Raw genomic sequence first — 22535 nt, forward strand, 5'->3', positions numbered from 1 at the left:
GGGGAAGGACAAATCACAAGCAGATCAGGAATAGTTCTCCCTAGATCCAAATTTCCTTGCTAATGAATGCTTAGCTTGTCTCTCCTCTACCCTCCATGCCTTTTTTCTGTCCTCTTTCTTAATTTTGTCTCTTATTAGTTACACTTCAAGCTTTTTATTTAGGCAACAGAAACATGTATTTCACCTGCAGCACTTTCTTATTCCTGAGATGAATGTGGATCTGTTTTAGAGGCTGGAAAAAATCATTACTCTGAGATTCAGAGTCTGTTTGCTATTCCAAAAGCTTGTGAAAGAAGTTGAGTCCCGATGATCAAGATTGTGTGTGTGTGTGTTTGCATTCACACCTTAATGTGCATCTCTGTGGTTCTGTTCCTTCCTTACCCCCCCTTCCTCTACCCAAGGTCTAATTAAAACAAGAATGCACCAGGCTGCCTTTTGCTGTTTCATCTCCTGATATTTTTATGTTAAATCCACCAAGGAAATCTCCTGAAGGCTTTGAAGTCTTGGGGTGTGTGAATAAAGATGTCACAACGGTAGACACAGGGCTTCTTAATGAGGACAGAAGGTTTGATGTCGGAACACTTCAGTGCCCAAAGGAAAGAGATGCTCTCCAACAAGCTCTCCTTTCTCTCTCTGCCTCTCTTTTTTGTATTCTTGCTGCAAGGGCCTACATTTTTTTTCCCCTATTCTATATTTTTTTTATTCTCTCCCCACCTTTCAAGGAGGAAGGGGATAAATGAGAGGAAATGCAGGGAAAATGCGCAGTTTTACAAATCCTATGGTTGTTCATGCCACTGTTTTCTCTCATTTCATCTCAGTACCATCTGAGGTACCAGCCCCACCCAGACTCCTACTGCCTCTTTTCCCTTCTGGCCTGAGGTAACAGACCCTCTCTCTGCCTCTGTCTCTCTCCCAGACAAAGTTTTGACTCAGGGAAGGAAAGTTTAGCTTTATTGAGAGGAGTTTTTGCTTGAAGGAATCCCCATGAAGTCAAAGGTTAATTTAATATAACTGAGAGGAACATCTGATCCCTAGAGTACAAAATTCATTATCACAAGCCTGGTCAGTCACAATAGCTCCAAATACTCCTTGGGATCTTGAGGTGTTTGAGCTGATATTCTATGTCTGCTTTGAATTTGACTGCTAGACCCTTACCCTTACTGCTTTCCCCCATTGCATTTGGGAAGTCAGCTTGTAAAGTCATGGGGCAAATAGAAACCAAAGAAACTTACTTCATCCTATCATTTCCTATGCTGTGTAACCAGCAGACTGACAAGATGTCATTAAGGCAGGGCTGGGCATCCTCTTGGACATGTCAGTTTTATGGTGGAGAAAACTTCCAAGTTTCATGGGAAGAAGGAATTAACTTCCCACACATGGGAAATGCCTGTTGGAGCCAGGTGTCCCCTCCCCTTTGGGGTATGCTGTCCTCTGGGGGGACTGAGTGGTTGTCTTGTTGCTAACCTCCCAGGCAGGATCTGGTTCACACAATGACCTGTCACTACTAAGCGAAGTGCCACTCAAATTTGAGATCCCTCTTTTGTGCACTGCCCTTAGATCAAGCCACAGCATCCCAGACAAGGACCATTCTGGCTTGCTCCCCATTTGTCTCCCAGCATAATGGGTTTCGTGGTGGGTTTCCCCCATGTCCTTCTGCCCTATGGACCATTTGAGAATCTCTTTTCATTTCTCTGCAGGATCTTATTCCTCATCTTCATAGTATCTGAGCACCTTCCACTCTATTCAGCACACTTCAATGCTTAAGTCTAGCATATGGATGTTGTTTTGGTGCTGTTTATGTATGTACAGGATCCTGCTTTCACCCCTTGGACTAGTGAGCACCTGAATGAAAGGGCTGAAGCCTTGAAGCCTCAGTGACTCTGAAGTTCACATCTTCTAGCGAGATGAAGGGGAGTAATTTCTGGTTTGCAGTAGAGGAAAGAAAGTTTGGGGCAATGCTGTAAATCTAGCCCAGTAGCTGCAGAAGCCAATTTAGTTCCCAAGAATCCTGTCTGTGTACTTTTTCATTAAGCTCAAGCATAGCTGGAGTTTTTGCTGCAAACCTCCGAATTTCAAGCTCAGCATGAGTCAGTCCCAAAGTGCTGAAATATTTAAGGGCTTTTTTTACTCAGGAGCTGGATTTATTGACACCAAACGAGCTGTATCATTTTTCATCTAAGAAAACCCTGATGTTTGGAGTTGGTAGTGATGATGATGATTGTTTGAAATTAAGCTCTTTGCATTAGCTGACCACATCTGCTCAGTTCCATCTTTGTCAAATAAGACAAAATCTTCCTTCCCCATCAGGATTTCTCCTCAAAGCCTATTGCCTTCTAGCCTCCTCGGGTGATGCTAATACATTTTAATAGGGACATGGGAGCACACTCACCTCCTCAGTTTGTACTTTGATATAATTATCTAGACCTGTGGACTTGCAGTCCCACTGCTGAGAGGTGGCTGGAGGAGGGAGGTGAGCTGGGAGAGCCCACCCTGCATGCAAAGGAACTCAGCACAGCCACTGGTCTGGAGGTCCTAGGCTGCAGGATACCTGTGCAGGTGCAGGATGGGTGGTCTTATAGCAAGGGAAAAGTGAGTGCTTTTGCTTTGCAATTGTGTTCAGAAGGGAAGGCGGGTAGCCAGCCCTTTCCACCCCCCTCAAAGAAAACCACAGCGATCTTCTTTTCTTTCTTCTTTCAGTAAAACAAAGTGCATGGACTCATGTGATTCACTTTAGTGCTCAGAGAGGTGGAAGTTTGTGCTGGAAAATATAGGAGCATGAGCTGAGCTCTGACCTTTATGTTTACTGCTCAAACCTGCTGCAGCAATCAAAGGTGCCCACCGTTCCCCTGCTAGAGGATGCGACCCCTGAGGCAGAGATTTGGACAAGGTGTTTCTGCCTACACCGTGATCCTCTTCACTCCCCAGACAGTGATTTACCATCAGCCTCCGCACTGACAGCAGAAGTTAATGCAGCAGCAGTGAGTGCTTATCCCAGGCAGAGGGGCAGGCAGACAGCTGGGTTGGTAGCCTGTTACGGCAAGCTCTGCCAGAGGCTGCCTGTCAAAATGAAGCCCCTCTCCGCCTGTCGAGCTCAACACTCCTTGTTCTGATCTGGCCTTAGACTAGGGCTCTGACTTTGCTGTGCTCAAGACTGTGCAAATTCAGCAGAGTATCAAGTTATTTGCTCGGGGGCTGGCAGTTTTTAAGTGAGTGTTAACTAATCTGATGGGTGTATGCTAACAGCTCAGGTTACCATGTAGTTTTATTCTTTATTTACCCGCCCCTTTGTAGGCTGGAGCGTTGCAAAAGCCTGGTCTGTAAAGCCAGCAAAATCCCAGGGAAGCACAGGGCCAAATCCCAGTTTCCCAGAGACGGCCAAACCTGGTCTCTGGATTTGATGATCCCTCAAATCAGAGAGCACTCGTTTAAGCCACTCAGATCCCCACCACTGTTACAATGAATGCATTGCTTCCACCATCGGACAGAGGATTAAGTCCTGCTCAGGTTTAAGGTCACCTCCTCTCCCAGACTGCGTGAAGCCATCTGCTTTTTGTGCCACTGACCTTTGTCAGTCCACATTAATTCATAGAGGCTGGTGAAAGAGCTCAGAAGTTGCTTTCTGCAGAGCCATGAGTCACTACTGGGAGCGAGATGGGTAATGAAAAAGCTGTTCAGTTTTGTTTTGATTTCCAGACCTTCATGAATAAATCCCTGCTCAGGTCCAATCAGATTGTTGCCTATAAAATTCCCTGCCTATTACTTTGATCCTGCTTGCCTGAATCTCTAATCTCCACAGCACTGCAAGCCACTATGCTACCACAGCCCCAATTACCAGCTATGGTTTCTGATTTTGCGTCATCAACCCTCTCCACTCCAGCATGCCAGGCTCCTTCCTTTGCTTTTCTATGTGCTTCTAAGCACTTCAGGATCTTGTTCCAAAGTCACCCTGTATGCGAGCAACCTCTAGCCTTGTCTTATAGTAAACCCATGGGGTTCAATGTCTCAAGTCCACCCCATGTAAACCAAAATTTTTCAGCCATACACATTGCAGAAACTGCACTATAGCCAGAACTGTCAGTGACTGCAGGAGCACGTCTGCTGATACAAAGCAGCAATGGTTCGTGAAAATGATTGATTGACACTAATTGGAGAGGTTTCTGGATGCATGTCTCTGTTACTAAAGCCTCTGGGAGGAAAGTTGTCCGTCTGGCACCGTGGGTAGGAGGAAATTCAGGACAGACTGCCGGCAGAGGGAGCTTCCCATTGCACACACCAAGGCCCCAGGCTGCATCCCCTACCCAGAGCTGGGCAGGGAGGGAGTACCTGCATCACACACCACTTAGCCTTTCTCTCGCCTGGAGCCCTGGGTTGCCACAGTAGCACAAATGCCATCAAACTGCTCCAATCTGATTTGCTGAACTTCAAGGGGTCCTTTGGTATTCACAAAAAAAAAAAAAAAAAAAAAAAAAAAAAAAAAAAAAAAAAAAAAAAAATTTTTTTAATTTTTTCTGGAAAGAAGGTTTCACATCAGGACCATGAGTTTCACAACAGGAACACGGGCTGGCCCTCCTCCTTTCATAATCTGGGAGTAGCAAACAGTCATGGTTGCTCTGCTGAGGGTTCTGAGGTTCCTCCATCCATAATGGTTCATCTGCTCCTCTGAGCTTACAAAGACAAGCTTTTAATTGCACAACCTAATAGAGATGAATGTGACAGGCATGTTGGCCACTGGTGGACCATGCAGAAGCTCATGGGGGTGGGCAGACAGCAGGAAATACCTACCTATGTGGGACAGTTTAACACAGTGAGGACTGCAAGGTCATCTTTGGAAGCATAGCTCTGGGTACAATTTGTAGCCAATACTCTCCTCGTCCTGCTGTCAGTGGTGCCAATCTCCTTTGCATGTCTGGCAATCAAATTGACATAAATGAGATTTCTACACATGAAATAAACTGAGCCAGAGATCCTCACATTAAAAAAAAAAAAAAAAAAAAAAGCAACAAAAAAACAACAGTTTCTTCAATTCATTCTGGAAAGTATTTTCTTTCCTGCTTTGTTGGTCGTGTGATTGTTTGGTTTACTCTGCTATTTTAAAAGGTCTGTCAGGCAGCCACAAAGGAAAAAGATTTCCACGTGACCAGTCGTGTGCCATGCAGGAAGAATAGCAAATAGTTGTACTAAGCAGTCTGCCAGCTCTCCGTAGCGAGGAAGTTAGCTGTTTAAGCTGGTCTCTCCATCCTTGTGAATAGCATCCCTAGGGATGCAGGAGGCCTTTCAAATGAAAGGCTCTCTGCCAGTGGACCTTCAGTTTGGGAAATCCCATTTGGCATGCTCGTGCCTCAGCATGCTCTTGCTGTTCTTTCCCCCTCCTCTGAAGTGTTACGCTGGTGAGAGATGGGAGAGACACTTCTCTTGGCCGGGTCTGCAGAGCCGCTTGATTGCAATGCATCAGCGTGGATGAAAGGAGAAAGCTGTCAGAGATACGGATGGGCGGTCAGAAGTCAGGGTCCCCTGGGGGAATGACCAGTGACCTCTGTTATTGAAACAGACATAAATAAAAGGGCCTTGATTGCATCATTTGTAATTAATCAGCAAAATTGACATGAAAATAAATAATGGGAAAGGGTCTAAAAGACATGGGGAAGCCCAAGTTATTAGGGCTCACCATGCTGCTACCTCCCTTTTCCTTTGCCCCTCTGTAACTAGATAGCTCTAAGGAAGATTGTCCAAGGCCAAAAGTGCAATATCCCACATTCTTGTTCCTGTCTTGTTTTATCATTGCCCCAGTAAGGATTTTGACCTATGTTTTGCTTCCAAAACTGTATGACTGTAGGCAAAGGGTTGAGGTCTCGTATCAAAGAATCTCATTACGCCCAGTGCAGATATCAGGATGTGGAGCATAAAGGTGATTAAAGCATCTAAAAGCCCTTCCCTGCCTTTAATGCTTCTCTGTGCATTTCTGATGCTTGGGTTGCACATGTAACCTTTGCCATCTGCAACATGGACACCGTGGAGAGCATGCAGCTCGAACTCCATGTGAACAGACATTCAGACCTCAGACCAAAGCACAACCGCTGTGCTTCCTAAGAGAGCTGGGATGCACCTACGCTTAGATCTCTCCAGTCTTCCCAGAATCTATGAAAACAGGTGAAAGAGAAACACTTACCAGGCTTTGAAGTATATGGAGCAAACCACAGCAGTGCCCCTTGTATGCATAGAATTGAGTGTAGCTGAAGCCAATTGCATCTTCTCTATGGGTGAATGCTTTCAAAACAGCCATAGACCTGGGAGCAGGAAGGATGTGTCCTTGGGCAGTATTTCAACGGCCAGAGGCCATCCAAGGTCCTTTGGTATTGTGACAGGCTGAGCATTAACGTGCCAAACTCTTCTAGCAAGAGCTTCTTATAGATGGTGATGTTGGGATCAGGCGAGCTGGCAAAAATGGTGTGTGTTCAGCAAAATTCGGCATCCCCTTTTTCCTATAGAAATTACCATCATTTGAAGTATCCGCAATGGCACTGCAAGCCAGACCAGCTGTGTCTGGGTAATTAGCTCAAAGTTCAGATGAGGTTTGTTCACAGAATTGGGGTGAGAGGGGTGAGTCAAATGTGGTTTTCACCACAGTTTGAAAAAAAAATTGCAGCTCTATAGAATTTTGACCAACTTTCCCTTGAAAGACCCCCATATGTAGCACAAGAAGGCCTGAGGGATTTACTCTCTGGTGTGACCTCAAAGCAAGCATCATGCTGACATTGGCATCTATGTAAGAATCAAACCAAGAAAGCTTGCAAAGGGAAACCAGCTCGCTTCAGTCAGCTCCAGCAAGTGTCACGGTGAACTGTCAAAAAGGACACAACTGCCATAAAACACCTGTTTAGCATTGCTTTGGATTGCATTACTACTCGTGCCTTAGATTACTGCCTGGAAATACTCTTCAAAAGCAAGTACACTGTCTGCCACTTCCAGTGCGTGTGCTTCCTTCCACACAGCGTGACCAGTTTCCCATTCCTTGTCTTGGCTCTGTTTTGCAGATCTCATGCCAGAGCCTGACCCTGCCGAAATCTTCGTTTCCAGTTCTGCAGAGTGAATCAGAAGCTTTCAGTTTTTTGTTGTTACTGCTTTTTCAAGAGAAGAATACTTTCAGTGTCCTTGTATTTTTAAAACCTCATTAAATTCAGAAGTGATGGGCAGTGACCCGTGAAGTTGGAAGCAGCAATACTTCTTGGAGGATGTTCCACTTGTGGGAGTCAGTGATTTCCCTGATGTGCAGAAGAAGAGTTTGACTGCCTTCCATATAGCATATCTGCACATTGCCAGATCTTGATCTTGATTACATCTATATCAACCTGCTTAAAATAGCATTGGCTGCAATATCAGTGCAGGATGTGGGCGAGATGCTATACTTTGCACCTGATAATTCCTGCTTCCAACACAGTGAGCAACCTGTGCTTCAGACCCTGCCCTCTCTCTTTCTCCTCTTCCCTTTCTGGCAGCCTGTGTGGATGAAACTGGGAAGTTTCCTGCTAGTCTGTTTGCTTGCTTTCCTCTAACCTTACTGCAACTTCTGGAAGTCTGGTTCAGGCTTTCTACATTTCACCATCATTCCCCTAGAATCTAAAAGTGGGCTGGTCACGTCAGCACGTATGGAGCTTGGCCTTTTCTCTCCCTGAGAATGAAATAAGCAATATTCTACATTCCTCCTTCTCTGGTGAGCAGAGCTTGTGATGCCTGGCCTAGGGTTAATCATAGGGTTAACCAAGTCACGAAAAAATATTCCGGGAAAATGCAGAAGATTTCTCGCTTGGTTGGACCGAGCAATCTTTCTTTTTTAAATTCAGTGTTACAGGGCAGCCAAACAGATCTCTCTTTTACTGTCACTCTCCTCTGCTGTGGGTCAGCAACATGATGTGCTTCTCCTTCCTTGCAACTGCAGGGCATAGCAGAGCTATAATTTGCTCTGGCCCTTTCAGAAAGTCAGCTCCGTTTTCCCTTTGCTCCAGCACTGTGTTAGGAGAAGCCAACCAGCAGGACCCAAAGCTGTGGCTTGTCAGCCCAGATGGCATGTGCCTTTCCAGAGGCGGCCAAAGAGAGTTTCTTCCTGTAACATCCCTGTTTCAGTGGTGATCAGAGCAGTAATGAAGCGGGAACCTGCCTCTCTGCAGCCAGAGTTGTCTTGGCAGTTTCTAGCCCACTAATGAGCAAATGACACTTTTGCTGGTCCCCTGTATCCCAGAGGGAGTTACTGAGGCTTCAGACAGGCCAGATAGAAGTGCCACTGATGCCTCTTGTACACTGAGATGCTCACTTTTCCTGAAGGAGATTCCCTTTGGGAAGATTGAGGTACCCTGTAAAAGCTAGTTCTAGACTATATCTGATGGGGGTATCCCCTTCTGTCCAGCTCTACTCTCTGAAGTACCCTTACCAGCTTCCCAGTTTTTCCCCGTAGCCAGGCCGTTCTGATTTCTCCTGCCCTTATCAGATTCCTACTCCTCCTCATTCCTCCCACCTCTGTCCGTGGCTGCTCCCATCCTCAGGGAGGAGCAGTGCTCATTTGTACCTAGCTGAGCAGCCTGTAAAGCTTTCTGCAAGTTTCAGGAATGACTTTTCAAGTTGTTATTTATTACCCAAGTCAGCTCATGTCACATTCAGGAGGGCGACGTTGCCTGTTGCCTTTCACAGCCAGCATCTATGTTTTGCTTAAAGTCTGTGTATGGCAAGGGAGCCTTGATGGGTGTGTGCACAGCACTCTGTTAAATTAGCTGGTGGCGGCATGTCGTTGACAACCTCTTGTTACCACTCATATCGCTTCCAGCTTCTACAGTCCATCACATTAATGGGGGAGCAGCCACACTGAACGTCTTGGCTCCAGATTCAGAGTCACAGGTCCTTCTTTACACCTTCAGGAGGTGCAAAACGTGCCAGATGAGGGGAAGTTCAGGAATGCCCTAAGGTGTGGGTTTCTGGTGTGGGCGAGCAGCATTCAGCATTGCACCATTGAACACTAGATGCCACAGCCCAGAAGCATATAGAAGTGCTTACAAGAACAATGTACCCACCTCCAAGGAGGGAGGAGAAGTCCTGTTGCTATCTTATAAGCTACGTTTGGAGGATCGGTGAGCCCAAGGTTTTAAGCAAAGGGTACGTAGAGGGGAAGAAAAAGCAAGAGGAGTAGTAACAATGCTCAGTAATGAACTTCTGCATCCCAATGCCCTAAAGACCCAGGGGGCTCGTGCGCTCTGCTGAGCTCCTGGCACACAGCTCAGCTAACCCAGCCACCCTGCAGTGCTTGTGCACACTGGGGCAAAGACCTGTTGCAAAATCTAGAAAAAACTACAGGGAGACGCTCCTTTCCAAAATTACTTCTTTTTAAATGGCCTTATAATCTGGTGGGAGTTGATCCTTTATATCACTTATTTTAAATTGCCTTCTGCTCATCAGCTGTTCTTCAAGAGACAAACAGACCCATCTTCATGTCCCATCCTGGCCTGCTGGTGGCTCTGAGACGCTGCCAAGCAGCTGCTGCCTTACGCCGCAGAGGGCTCTTTTCTCAAGGAGTGGGGGTGATATCTGTAGACTTAAGGTTTCAAAGTGCTTCCTAAACTTCTAGGATAAAAGCCACTGGAGAAATGTAAAATATTAGTGGTATTTTAAGAAAGTGTGTGGGTGTGTAGACACAATTAATTTTCCTTTTTATAGGCCCACATGGAATATCTCCATCTCCGAGGAAGATGCTTAGATCTATGGAGCGTTGTCATCCCAGAGGAGGGCACCGCTCTGTTCATGTTAACAGAAAATGCCATTGAAATTAACAGTGCAAAAACACTGTTGTGGTCAGGCTGTGTCAGCCCCACAAATTATGGTACGCGTGAGAGGCAGCAGGCTCAGAATTGCTCCATCCTTCCCGGGCTGAAACAGCTCTTTCTTCCTTGTTAAATGCACACGGTAGCAGTCGTAAGGGATTTTTTGTCATGTTAGTCCCCCAAGATCAGAGGGAAGCTGATGCGACTTGGAAATACACTGTGTAGGATTAAACAGCAGAGGGTATGCGTGCTCGCACACACACAGGCAGAGTGTCTGCTCTCATGCTATGTGTTGTTATTGACACACTGCACCTTAATGGCTATAATGTCAATGGGCACTTTGGGACCTTTACTCGTGGATTATTAATGCATTAGACCACAGTTTTTATGGGTTATTGTGTCAAGAGCAGAGGGAGTGGATGCCTGCAGTATATGGGCAGAAGAAAGGTATTTTTTAATCAGGGCTGTGGTACACACTGTGAGTGCTGCACCTTAGAAATCTCATTTACTGCTCTGTCATACTTGCTCTCAGCAAGTGGGATCTCACTGCAGCTTAGAGGACAGCATGGAAAAAATGACACCATCAGAGGGGAAAAGGGACAGTCCAGGAAAAGGAAGAGATCCTCGTGGCTGTAGCTGGGCAATTGCAGCTAGACAGCATTGCTGTCCTAGGCTGTGGGGAGATTATTTCCTGGCACTAGCCGCTGATACCCTGAAACATGAAGATTAATAGGCTCTTTATTTTATTGTTAGTAACTGCAGGTGCTGCTTTTATTTATATAAATGTGTGCTGCTCTCCTCGCTGTGGGCTCAGCCCAGGACAAATCCTCCCATGAGACTTCAGGGAGAGAAAGTTTCTCGCGCTGCCTCTCTGCCTCAGAGCAAATGTCACACCTCAGGCCTGAACGCGAGCGTGGGGGGTGTCCCCAAAGCCTTGCAAAGGTGATGGAAACTGCAGGTGCCCAGTGCTGTTCAAGGGCTAGATCCTGTCATTTTAAAGAGCCTTTTTGAACACCGCGTAATTTGCAGAGGAGAGTGACGGTGATGTAACCAGACTCTCTGGCTGATCTTTTCTGGGTAAATAGGATATATGCATTTGCCAAAGCCCCGTTTGACAAGAGATAGTGGTTAAATCTGTAGATGAAGTGGAAAGGGCAGTATAACACGTTCAGACACACAGAGCAAAGCCCTGACTGCTATGCTGATGGGGCAGGAGAACAAGAGGGATCCCGAGAGCAGTGTGGCAGGAGCAAGGAGGACACACACGGCACTGCATGGTTAGAAATGTCCCCCCTGGTGTTTTAGCAATGCAGTGTCTTCCAGGTCAGGCAGCTCGGAGCAGCTCAGCCAAATAGCTCTTAACAAGAGCTGTGGGTTCATTTCTGGCAGAAATTGCCATCTTTCTCATAATCACTACTGCTCCATCACAAGGAGACCCGGAGAAATTATCCTCACAACCAAACTAGCTATTGGGCAATAGAAACAATAATCAGCCGGTAATTGAAACAAAACCCATATCACAGGCTTTTCTTCTAGGCGTTAGCTCTAATATATGGGCTGCAATGGAATGAAGCAAGAAAAGAGAGACATGGAGGGCCTGAACCCAGGGGCTGCTGATTCTCAAAAAAACTGGAGGGCAAGAGATGACATTGACCCCGGAGGGAAGTTTCTTATTTGCAAACTGCTGTCATTGCACTAAAGGCCCATGTCTTCTCAACTTCTCTTTCTCTCATCTTCATATGTGAAGAAGGCAAAGAAATCCCCCGATTTTCCTGACAATGCTGACTACAGTTCGACTTTTCATCATGTCATATCTGGGCCATGGAAAGGCCCCTGCTTTTATTGTGTGACGACACGGAAATTACCGAGTAATTACAGGATTATGCAGCACCCTGTAAATTAAATGTTACCTCTTTACCTTTTATAGAACAAAAAATAACCATGTAATTACCTAGTGAATTAAGCTGTTAAGGTCTCACGGTAATTACGCATGGAGTCAAAAGCTCTGAGTTCTTCTGGTAGTTACAAGTTAAGAATTATCTTTCATTTTTAAACATATGTTGCAGTTGGATCCCAAAGCCTGCACATTTCCATTTTAATAACACTATGGCCTGCCCAAATGAGAAGAGGCATATGTCTCCCATCTGAGTGTGCAAATAGAGTGAACATGTATATATAAAATAGATTGGACATATGCAAAACTGACCCAGGTTCATGCAAGAAAAATTATATGGACTGAAATGGAGTACCAACAGAGGTAAAACATGATTAGTGGGATGATAACATTTAAAATTATGTTTAGTTCCTAGCACTGGAATTTGTTTTCAGAGGAAGCAAGTTGGTGTGGTGCTATTTTTAATATACACGTGATTATATTTTGAAAACAGACAATCATACCACCCATTGGGAAGCTCTGTCCCCTAAAGGGAGGCTCAGGACTTGCCATATGTAGGTGGGTTTTGCCACATATCATCAAGGAGGGGATGATATGTGTTGGCAGAACAGCCCCATAAAAACAAACACATTGATAGTCCTGGCTCAGGTGAAGAGGTTTTGCCATTGTCTTTCATTAGTAATAGGACAGAACTCTCAGGTGTGCTGTCCTGGGACCCAACCTCTCCAGATGTAGCCAAGGAGAGACATTGCACCAAAGAGCTGCAAAAGGAGAGGGGCCAGAGAGGAACAAGGGTTTGTTGCCTTGTGGTAGAACCCATTCCTGTCAAAGGAGCTGCAGGAACTGCTTTAAAAATGCTGCTAGAGACCTGGGTAACTGCAGCAGTTGTTGAACATGGAAGGAGCTGTAGTGAGACCAGAGACCATCCAGGCTGCTCTGACCAAACCCAATGGAGACAGAGAGGAAACCTCCAAGGCACCAAGCAGGCAAAAGGCAGCAGCATCAGACCAGTGATCGCAGGTACTGAAATACACGGGCATGAGGATCCGTATAGGAATTGCCACTCTTGTTCTGTATGTTCAGGTCAGAGCTGACTAAAAATGCCCTTTCATTATTTTAAGATTTTATGGGGGTTTTAACTGTTCTGCATAGCTTTTTTTGTGTTTAATTTTTAACCAGACTATGTCAGACCAAAGTGTCTCTGGTTTTCTTCTCCTTTCTTCATTTTTTCTGTTTTCAGGTTTTTAGGAACACATTTCAAAAATATCCCAACCAACTTCAGTGATGTAATAATAACTAACTTCAATGTCCTTTCAGGTGGAAAATAGACATTTTCATAGGTCCCAAAACCAGATTCTTCGGCTTCCTAATTTTAGATCCCTAAATCTGAGAAATGGGATGTTACAATATGCCTAACACCATCTGAAAGGTGCAGTACATTCACCTCCAGCACTTCCAAGAGGCGTTACGTGCTCTTACTAGCTAATTTTATGACTCGCTTTGAAATATGTAGCATGTTATGTAAGTGCTCACTTTGGTAATTTGGAAGAAAATACAGAACCAGGATAGGGAGCTGGGTTTTTCTTTTAATGAAGCTTAACACTGACATTTTAACTATTAACATTGTGTCTGCAGTTTCTATCGCAGACCTAACTATTTCACCTACAAGTCATCCCCAGTCCAAACAGTAATTGCTCCGGGTACAAAATGAATCGAAGTCATTATCTTCTAATCTTTTTATTTTGCATTTTTTCTCATTTTGGTTTGAATAGGATCAGCAATTCTCTGTAGCACTGGGTTTCATAGTGTTTAAATCCTGCAGTAATGCCGCATGCTGAACGCGGTAACGTGCATTTACTTCAAAGAGTCATTTATATCCCCTGGTAAGCAGGTAGTCTTTGCCGTAGAGATGCAAGGGTGTTTTGGTGCAAACAGGCTTTGTTACGTGTGTTTGTTGCATGATTTTCCCTCCTTACGTCCATCAATTTTACTGCTTTGTAGTTGCCATCCAGTGAATATTAAAGAGCACCCTTTGGGATTAGATCAGAAAATAAGGGGGGAAAAAAATCACGCTCCATCTCATTCCTAGTCTCTTGCGTAACATCCCTTCATCCTGACACAGATTACTGCTAGCATTGTACTCGCCCAGTTCCTCTGCCTTAATAGCCTTACGTCTCCTTCGAAGTGAGATCAAAGAGAGAAAAGTACCAAAGGGCTTACATTCAATTAACAGGAAAGGGGCAGGCTTTATACGTGCTCAGCAGAAGCTCTGATTGCAACAAACTGCTGACTGCATATCATGTACTATCGCTATCAGCATGTGTACCACCAGCCCTTTCCCTGCCACACTGAGGTGGTCTGGAAAGGCAAATGGCATTTTGGTGCTCTTCCTGGCTGTGTCGGGATGGGGAAAGCTGGAGAAGCCCATGCCCCTTTCGCAGGGATGCTCAGGAGGAGAAGGGGAGCTCTACCTTCCACTCTGCTTATTTTTTTCTCTCAGAGCTGCAGACTAGAAACTCTGTCAGCCCTTGACCGATGTATTGGATGACTTGAATTTTTAATGATGAGTGATTTCCCACTGCTCTCTTACATGGATCTTGGAGTTAGAGGCATAGCCTGCGGCAGCCAGAAGTCCTAGGGCAAAAGCTGAGACTTTTGACCCTTTATATATATTTAGAGTGTATCACAATGAAATAAGGCCCTTCTCATTTCTCAGAATAAACTGTCCCCTTCTTCCCTTCTCCAGGTATTTGTGGCGTTAGGAAAAACTGAAAAGCTAGCTTGTGATTAGGAGGCATCCAGGACTAGCCACCACTGTGGAAGACATGATAATGGGAAGATGAGAGACTTGACTCACTGTGACATTCTGGTTGTACAATTTTTCTATTTCTCCTCATGAAAGGCAGAAGGGAGAGTTGCAGAACTAGGGACTGGATCATGAATGTGGCAGGGGGAAATTAGAGCATAAGGAAGATGAGGCATGGATCACATGGGTTTTACTTTTTGAGCACTGCTGAAGTGAGAAAGCATGGAGTGTACAGTGGATGGGATGTGCTTGTTACTGTTAATTCTGGTTATGTCAAAACCTCCCATTTCTGGGGGTTCTGCATATGAAGTTTGGGAAAGACATGAGTCCCTAGGTTTGCATTACTGCTGGATTCTTTTAGTATTATTTTTTAGAGCTCTGAGACAGCATGGATCCCTATTTGTATTAAACAACTCTCTCCACTGAGATGATTGCTGAGATAACCTGCAGCTGGAGCTGACTGAACTTAGGTGACCTGGTTACATCTGTGTACAGCCCTGTTTAACATTCTCTTCCATTTACTTCTAATGAAAACCTTGCAGAGCAGGAAGTTCCTGCTGCACACGCACACACACAAGCTGTTCCTAGGGATTCAGTACCTGCTCTTGCCAGGAATACTCTCAACTGCTTTAACCTTTTAAAATTTTCTGCATTACTGTGGGAGATGACCACTCCACGCATTGCTCACAGGTTAACGGTGCTATAAAGAGTGCAGCTGGTCAGTGGAATCAGAAAACACTGAAAAGGTCAAACCAGCCAGCGCTGCAGAGGTTTCCCTCTAAATGAGTCTGTGACCTTCACTTAACCCTTACTTTAAATGATTGCAAATTAAGTTGAGCAACTTAGCCTGAGCTCTAAAAATCTAAATGAATCAAAAGATGAAACTATATCAAACAGCTTTCCATCAATGTCAGGCAGTGTTCTCCAACACAGGTCTACCAGATAGACATTTCTGTCTGCAAACCTTACTTACCCACTGAGATATATTTAAATAAAGCCCCATTAACTTCACCAGTGCTGAACGACATAAATGCATTTGTTCTGTAATGCTGCCGTCCCCTTGAACAAAGGCATATCTGACCAGGGCTCTTTTCTACAAGGTGTTTTTTAATCTTCTTGGCTTATACAGGACTTACAGGTATAATATATGGTGTTTGCATAGCAGTCAAAGCAAGGATTCCAGCGCTGTAAATCCATCACCTGCTTTCCATCAGCCAATTGTCTGTGCTCTGGTGCTCATGTCAAAGCTTCCTTTGCCTTCAGCAGGGCAATATCCAGTCTCCTGGGCTCTAGGGACCAAATGCCCACCAGCGATTAAATATAATGACAAAATAGAAGAGCTCTGCAGGAAAGCATCCTGTGACACTCCTCAGAGATTCTCACCCTCCTCCATATGGTTACACCAGAGCAAAACCAGAGGTGGGGACCAGTGATCTTCAGTCAGACCTGTGCTTGGGGTCCTCTGTGGGGCGTCAACTTCTGAGCAGCCCCCTGTGCCCAGGAGCAGCAGAGACACCTGCTTGTAGCTAAGGGAAGGGACACTCCAGCTAAACCATGAATATTCTGTAGTCAGTCTATTAATGAGAAGAGATGAGTCCTGAACAGGACACAGATTTGCATAACACTGTCAGCTCTTCTTATTGTTCTTTAATGTGGTCTTTCTTTCTTTTATTCCCTGCATACCTACCTGAGCATTTTTTATTCCACAGCAACAAAGGTGAAAGCAAAACCATTTACTGAGCTGCAAACCCAAGAATTGTTTTCTCCCACCCACAGAATCTATATACCAATATATATAAAGCAGACACTTTCACAGAAACACCCCTCAAAACAAGTTCTCAACTCCAGTAAGAACCCAATTTTTCACAAATTTAGTTGACATTGAGACAGGGCAGTAGCGATGGGGAAATGATGCATCCTGTGAGCATCTCAGATTTGTTCAATGCCATGGTCAAGAAATGGCTGCTCAGTGTCTGATTTACTGGCCAAGAGGATACTCTACTTTCTGAATTCCCATGGAGATGGCCTGATTTCCATAGCAACTGGATTCTCTCTCTTGCCTTTCCCTTTTAACAGGTAGAAACACACTTACATCCTGAAAATGCTAGATTGTTCTGAGTATTTTTGGATGCCAGTACACTTTCTGGACAATGTGTTGAAATACAGGCATTTTAATTATATTTTTGTATCCACCTGTAGAACTGGTGGTGACATTATCTTCCATCTGCACTTAAGATTTGTTGTGATGTGAGCATGAAGTTTTCTCTTTTGCTTTCTTCTCTTATTCTTTATCATTATTCCAATTTTCTATTGGACAACCTGCAATGCAGGGTGAGGACTATTGAAGAAAGCTCTTGAGAAAAAGAGCGTGTTGATAATAGTAACTAATAACAATATCCAAAATGCATGGGATATATTTCTAGAGAGAGGTTGGCTCAGTCTCTGCCCCAAAGATGGATTAAAAATTCAAGCTATAATTCAGTATGTCAGATAAGAGATCATGTCAGCAGTAAGTATATACATTATTTGTCACCTGTTTGTTAAGGCTTTTAATGGTTTCGGGTTTTGATTTTATATGCTAACTTGAAGTGTCCTCCTTAGGTCTGTCCTTCCTCAAGTACATCTCCATCTCCTTTCTAGACTGCAGCTGAATGAGTAAAAAGAATAAAAACAATCCCCAAGTAGATGGTTTAACTGGAAAGTTTCTTATAGGCATTGTGAAGGTATTCTTAGGGAATAAGAGGACAGACCCTGCAAACCATCTCCCCAAGGACCTGTTGAGGACACATACAGAACAAGGAATTATGGAAATAGGCTTTTGGATAGTAGTAACATCACACATCATTCTGATTCCTTAAGGAAGGAAGTGCCATGGACATTCTGAGCTGTGTCTGGGAATTACAGGATCTTAAAAGGACAGAGCCTTGTACCTTAAGTTGCCTTTGTGAAGGACCAGGGAGTTGGTGTGCTCTGGAAAGCACCAGATTTATGGTAGTCTGTACTGCCTCGATGACTGGTACAAAAGTTTCTGCTTGTCAATGGGTGATGGCACAGTCGAAGGAAGGGCAGCAGGAGGTGATGAATCCTGTTTGTGCTAGGATGACAGAAGTTCATGAAGGGTATTCCTGGCAAGTGAAGCTATTTGGGAATCCAGGAAGAAAAACATAAACCCATGAGGTGCAGAGAAAATGAGCAGTGCTGTTACAGAGGTGCTTCCCCTTTAGCCACGAATCAGAGGAATGTGGTGTCTGCGCTGAGAAGGAAATTCACAAATAGCCCTTTCGTGCATTAATCTGACCCGTGCCCCAAACCTTCCAGTGCTTCAGTGCCGCCTCTCTCTGAGCACACATTGCCCTCTTTCCCCTGAATTGGTAATTAAATAGTCAGCAGTTGTAGTCTGAGATGCCATGGGGGCATCCTGAGGTCCTGACAGCACTTTGCCAATTCACTGACCTCCGCTATGTTCCGAACCATGAGAGCTTACACCCGAAATCAGCCTAAAAAATTGACCGATTTTCCTGTGACCCAGAGTCTGACCTTACATCTGAGTTTACATTTTTAAATCTCACCATGAGCTGCCGGCTGACATCCGCCCACCCCTGCAGCTCCCACGAGGCCAATCGCTTGCCATCGTCTCCCCTCCATTTCTCAGCCCCACTTGCTGGCAGACCCTCACCCACCACCCAGCCACGAGTCACAGGGGTTTCCCTGGCTCTCCACCATGAAAGCACCCTTCTCCCCTTCCCTCCTTCCTCTCCTCTCCCCCTCCCCAGCTAATGCTAAAAGCCACGGAGGAAAGCATAGCAAATTGAAATAAATGAGAGTGGAGGAAGAAAGGGGGAGGTTGGAAGGGGAGGTAAGGAGTGAGCTCTGTCACTTCAGCTGCCTCAGTGGCCACGGGCAGAGAAGGGGAGGGTGATGACGAGGCCAGAGCTGGAGCGAAGTCTGGACCGTGGCAGTGGCAGGAGCTCTGTTGCCTGTGACCTTCAGAGAACTTAGCGCTGATGTTAGTGCTGATGAGGAACATTCAGACTATAGCATTAGGGTTGCTGTGGGGGTGGGAAGGACATGTGTGTGTGTGGGAGTAAGGGCAGAGCAATGTGGGGTGTGGGGGCTGCTGCCCGTGCATGCCTGCTACTGGGAAGGGGATTGCAAAGACCAAGGTGCAGGGCTTGGTGCTGGCATCGCAGCATCCACGGCTCCCACCCAGCTTCTTGGGAGCAACTAGAGGAAACTTGCCCTTTGGGCTTTTTGGAGAGATGCCCATGAAGGACACTGATTTATCAATGAATCTTAGAGAAGAGGCATTTGGGTAAGAAAGACACGAAGCATCCTCCTGTGTCTCCTGTAGGCGGGTTATTTCTGAGTTAATGATGGACTGCTGCTTTTTTTACTTCCGCTGTCTCTTGAAAAAGCAAACATCACTGGGAGGTGGGAGAGGTCACTTCCTCTTCCCGTTTGCTAGAGGAGCAGATGGTCCCACAGATGACTTCTCCTTGCTTCCCTCTGTCGGTAAAAGATACATAGCCTAGCTCTGAGAATACCATTTCTTGGCAAAGATGTCCCTGAAAAATAGCAAGGAAATTCCCAAATTCCCAGTACTGCGCTTTCATGCTTCTCTATACTCTTTTTTTATTTCTTTAATTCTACTGATAATGGCAAGGTGCACAGCTACAGCTGTGTTTAGTTACTTAGAAGACACATGCTGCCGATAGCCTGACCCCAGGGAAAACCTAGGGAAAGGCTGCGGAGTCCTCCCCTTTGCCAGATCCTGTGGTGGCTCTCAGGAGCTCTGTCCTCCACCCGAGGGGCAGCATCCACCTCCCTCCAGGCTGGCATGGGGCTGGCAAAGTGAACCTTGGAGGGTTGATTGAAAGTCAGCTTCACTGTGGGGCCGCAGTGTGTGTCCATGGGGATGCAGTGGAGAGGAGGAAAAGCCTTTGCAGCCCCCCTTTCCCCAGTGGCTCTGCTTCCTCTGCTCCCAGCTAATCCCACTCCTCCTCAGGCGAGACCAGCAGGGAGGGGGCCCATTAGCAGCACCTCTGCTGCAATGTCTCTTTAAAGGAAGTGTCAGAAATAAAGATTTACCTGCAGGTTTAGGAAGACAATTATTGTACGTTAATTAAATATGAAATGACACTTAAGAGCATATCCATTGCCTTAACAGCGACTCTCTGTAATAATAATAATACTTAGCACTTACATAGCTCTCTCCATCTATACAGCGCTTCACAAACATTAACTAATGAATCCTCACAACCTCCGTGTGAAGCTAAAGAGGCTGTTGGCATGATGGGGAGGGGGAAGAGGAGATGTATCAGGGGAATAACCTCTTCTTGGCCTGCTGCTGCTGCTTTTCAGGCTGCTGTGGTTTTCGTTCTCCCTACTATCTGTCAGCCTTCCCCTAATTGTGCTTCACTCCAGCACCATGCGGTGGGCATGTCGTGTGGTAAAGAAGGACGTCGGCAGTGCAGCGAGGCGGTACCTGCAGTCACTGCTGGAGCAGGCACTGATGCTTTCCTGGTCCCTAGGACCAGGCTCAGAGTCCATGGGCATGGCAGCAAGTCTATAGCATCCAAAACTGCCTCCTGTCCCATCTCCTCTTCCTCGGGGCTCAGCCAGGGAGCGTAGGAGTGGGTTTGCCTGAAGCTGGAGTATTTTTAATGTGGTTGTGAGAAACAACGTTCTGGCTTGGACATAAACATTTGTAAAATGCAGGAGTCCAGTACAGAGCTGAAATAGTCTGCCTTTTTGCAAATCGCTTCTAGTGAAGTCATGCCTTGCCTTCAAGTCTACAGGGGAAGCCAAGAAGCCTCTCCTGAGCCTACTCTCTTTCTCCAGAATGGGATTTTGAGCTGAAAACCCAGTTCTCCCAGCCAGTGTACTTCTGTACAGTCAACTGTCTCCTAATAGATGTTCTTGATCCACCCTCTCTGAGCTCCCTCCACACTGACCCAGCCTTTGAGACCACCACTTGACCCAGAGGGGAAGGCAGATCATAGAATTGTAGAATCATAGAATATTTAGGGTTGGAAGGGACTTTTAAAGGTCATCTGGTCCAACTCCCCTGCAATAAGCAGGAACAGCTTCAACTAGACCAGGTTGCTCAGAGGCACATCCAACCTGACCTTGAATGTTTCCAGGGATGGTGCATCTATCACCTCCTCTGGGCAACCTGTTCCAGTGTTTCACCACCCTCATTGTAAAAAATGTCTTCCTTAGATCTAGTCTAAATCTACCCTCTTTTAGTTTAAAACCATTAACCCTTGTCCTATTGCAACAGATGTTACACTAAGTCTTTGATTCCCATCATATTTAGCTTTTGCTCGCTGCAGCTGCCTGGATTGTGCAGTGTCTTTGCAGGAAAAGTCAGGAGAGGGATCAGAAAGAAGCTTCATTGTCTCCACAAGAAGAAATAGACCTGAATCTCCACAGATCCCACCACCATGCTTTGCCCTCCTTTGACAGCACTATCCTTCCCTCATCTCCTATACACAGCAGGTCTGGCTCCATCCCTGCTCTGGCTTTTAGGTAGCAAAGTCCTGTTTTGCCTGTTTTTCCATATATTTTTTTGCCACTTTTTCCCTGGGGAAGCACTGACAGCGCACTAGATACACGTCCATCCCATCTGCTACATCTGGACTGTCTCACTGTAACCAGAAGAGCATGGAAAGGAGAGGAAGATGGGAGCAATGGGTCAGGGCTGTGAGGAGGGAGGAAAACGGTTACCCACCCCTTTTCAGGGAGGGATTTTCTGCACAATCTCCTTCCAGACTCTTTTATTCCCAGGCTCATTCCTCTTAAAAAGGTAATAAATATTCAAAACATTCTTGGTTAGATTAACAGCTATACTCTAACAGCTTCAGCACCTACAAAGCCAATGCCTGTGTGTATCCACTAAGCAGTTGTCAAACTGCATTGCTTGTAACATTTAGGGCTGGTTTGGAAGGAGGTCTCAAGGCTACACTCTACAAAACACTCTGTAGTGGCCAAGGGGGAAAAAAGACAATGTGACCTAGAAAATCTTGTCATCTTCAAAGTTCCTTGTTATTCTGTTGTTATTTATTTAGCACTGTAAGCCCACCAGATCCATTTCCAAGTCACTGAGGGTTGTTTTTGTCTTCCAGAAAGGTCTCAAGCAAGCCTTTGAGTTTGAACACGCTTATATTTTCAGACATAGTCCTGTCAGCACCAGTGATTTCAGCTGTGTTCCTGGCTAATTCACTGGTGGGCTTCTTGGGGTTGCATTTAGATACGAAAATGTCACACAGTGCTCCCTGTAGCTTGGTGCAGCATCAAAGATTGCCTCTAATGTTAAACAGAATTTGGATCGTCTTGGTTTTATGTATTGAAGAGCCTTTGATAAGCCAATAGGAAAAATGCATTTAGTGTGTGAGAACTCACCTGTCCAGCCCTAAAGGTACAGACCGAAGGAAGCCAACCACAAGTAATTTATTTATGCCTCAGCCCTTGCTGTCTCAAAAATTGCCTTCCTCCTGCTTTTGACTTTGTTTTGCAAACACAGCTCCTGACCTCAGGGGCGTTTTGAAGACCAGGTGATACCAGCAATTCTGGCACCCTCCTTTGGCCACAGGCAGGTGACAAGGTTGGGTGCATTTGAGTTCAGTTCTCCAGCAGCAGGACCGTTTTGTTGATTCCTCATGAGCGGCTTCCACATATGGCGTGCCCCTGCGGGACTCCCACCCCGTGCACGGAGGAGAATTGTGTGGTGTGTACCTGCTTATTTGCACCTGTACAGCACAGGAAGCGAAACACACTGGATCCAGCTCACACAGGGCTCACTTCAAACCCCAGGATGCTTTGGGCTGGGGCTGGCTGGAAACAGCCATTCTCCTACCACCATCCTCACACTTACACGGTCTGGAGCTGGGATCTTTCTCCTCCTTCACAAGTTAACAAATTGGCCGTTCCCTGAGAGCGGATAATTTCTTCTTAATGGTAGCCATTTCTCAGCACGTAGTTTGGCTGCCAGCTTTTGAAGGTAATTGCATTGTTATTTAGGAAAGTCAAAGGT

Source organism: Calidris pugnax, unplaced genomic scaffold, assembly GCF_001431845.1.
Source record: "Calidris pugnax isolate Ruff unplaced genomic scaffold, ASM143184v1 scaffold81, whole genome shotgun sequence".
In the NCBI taxonomy this organism is placed as follows: domain Eukaryota; kingdom Metazoa; phylum Chordata; class Aves; order Charadriiformes; family Scolopacidae; genus Calidris; species Calidris pugnax.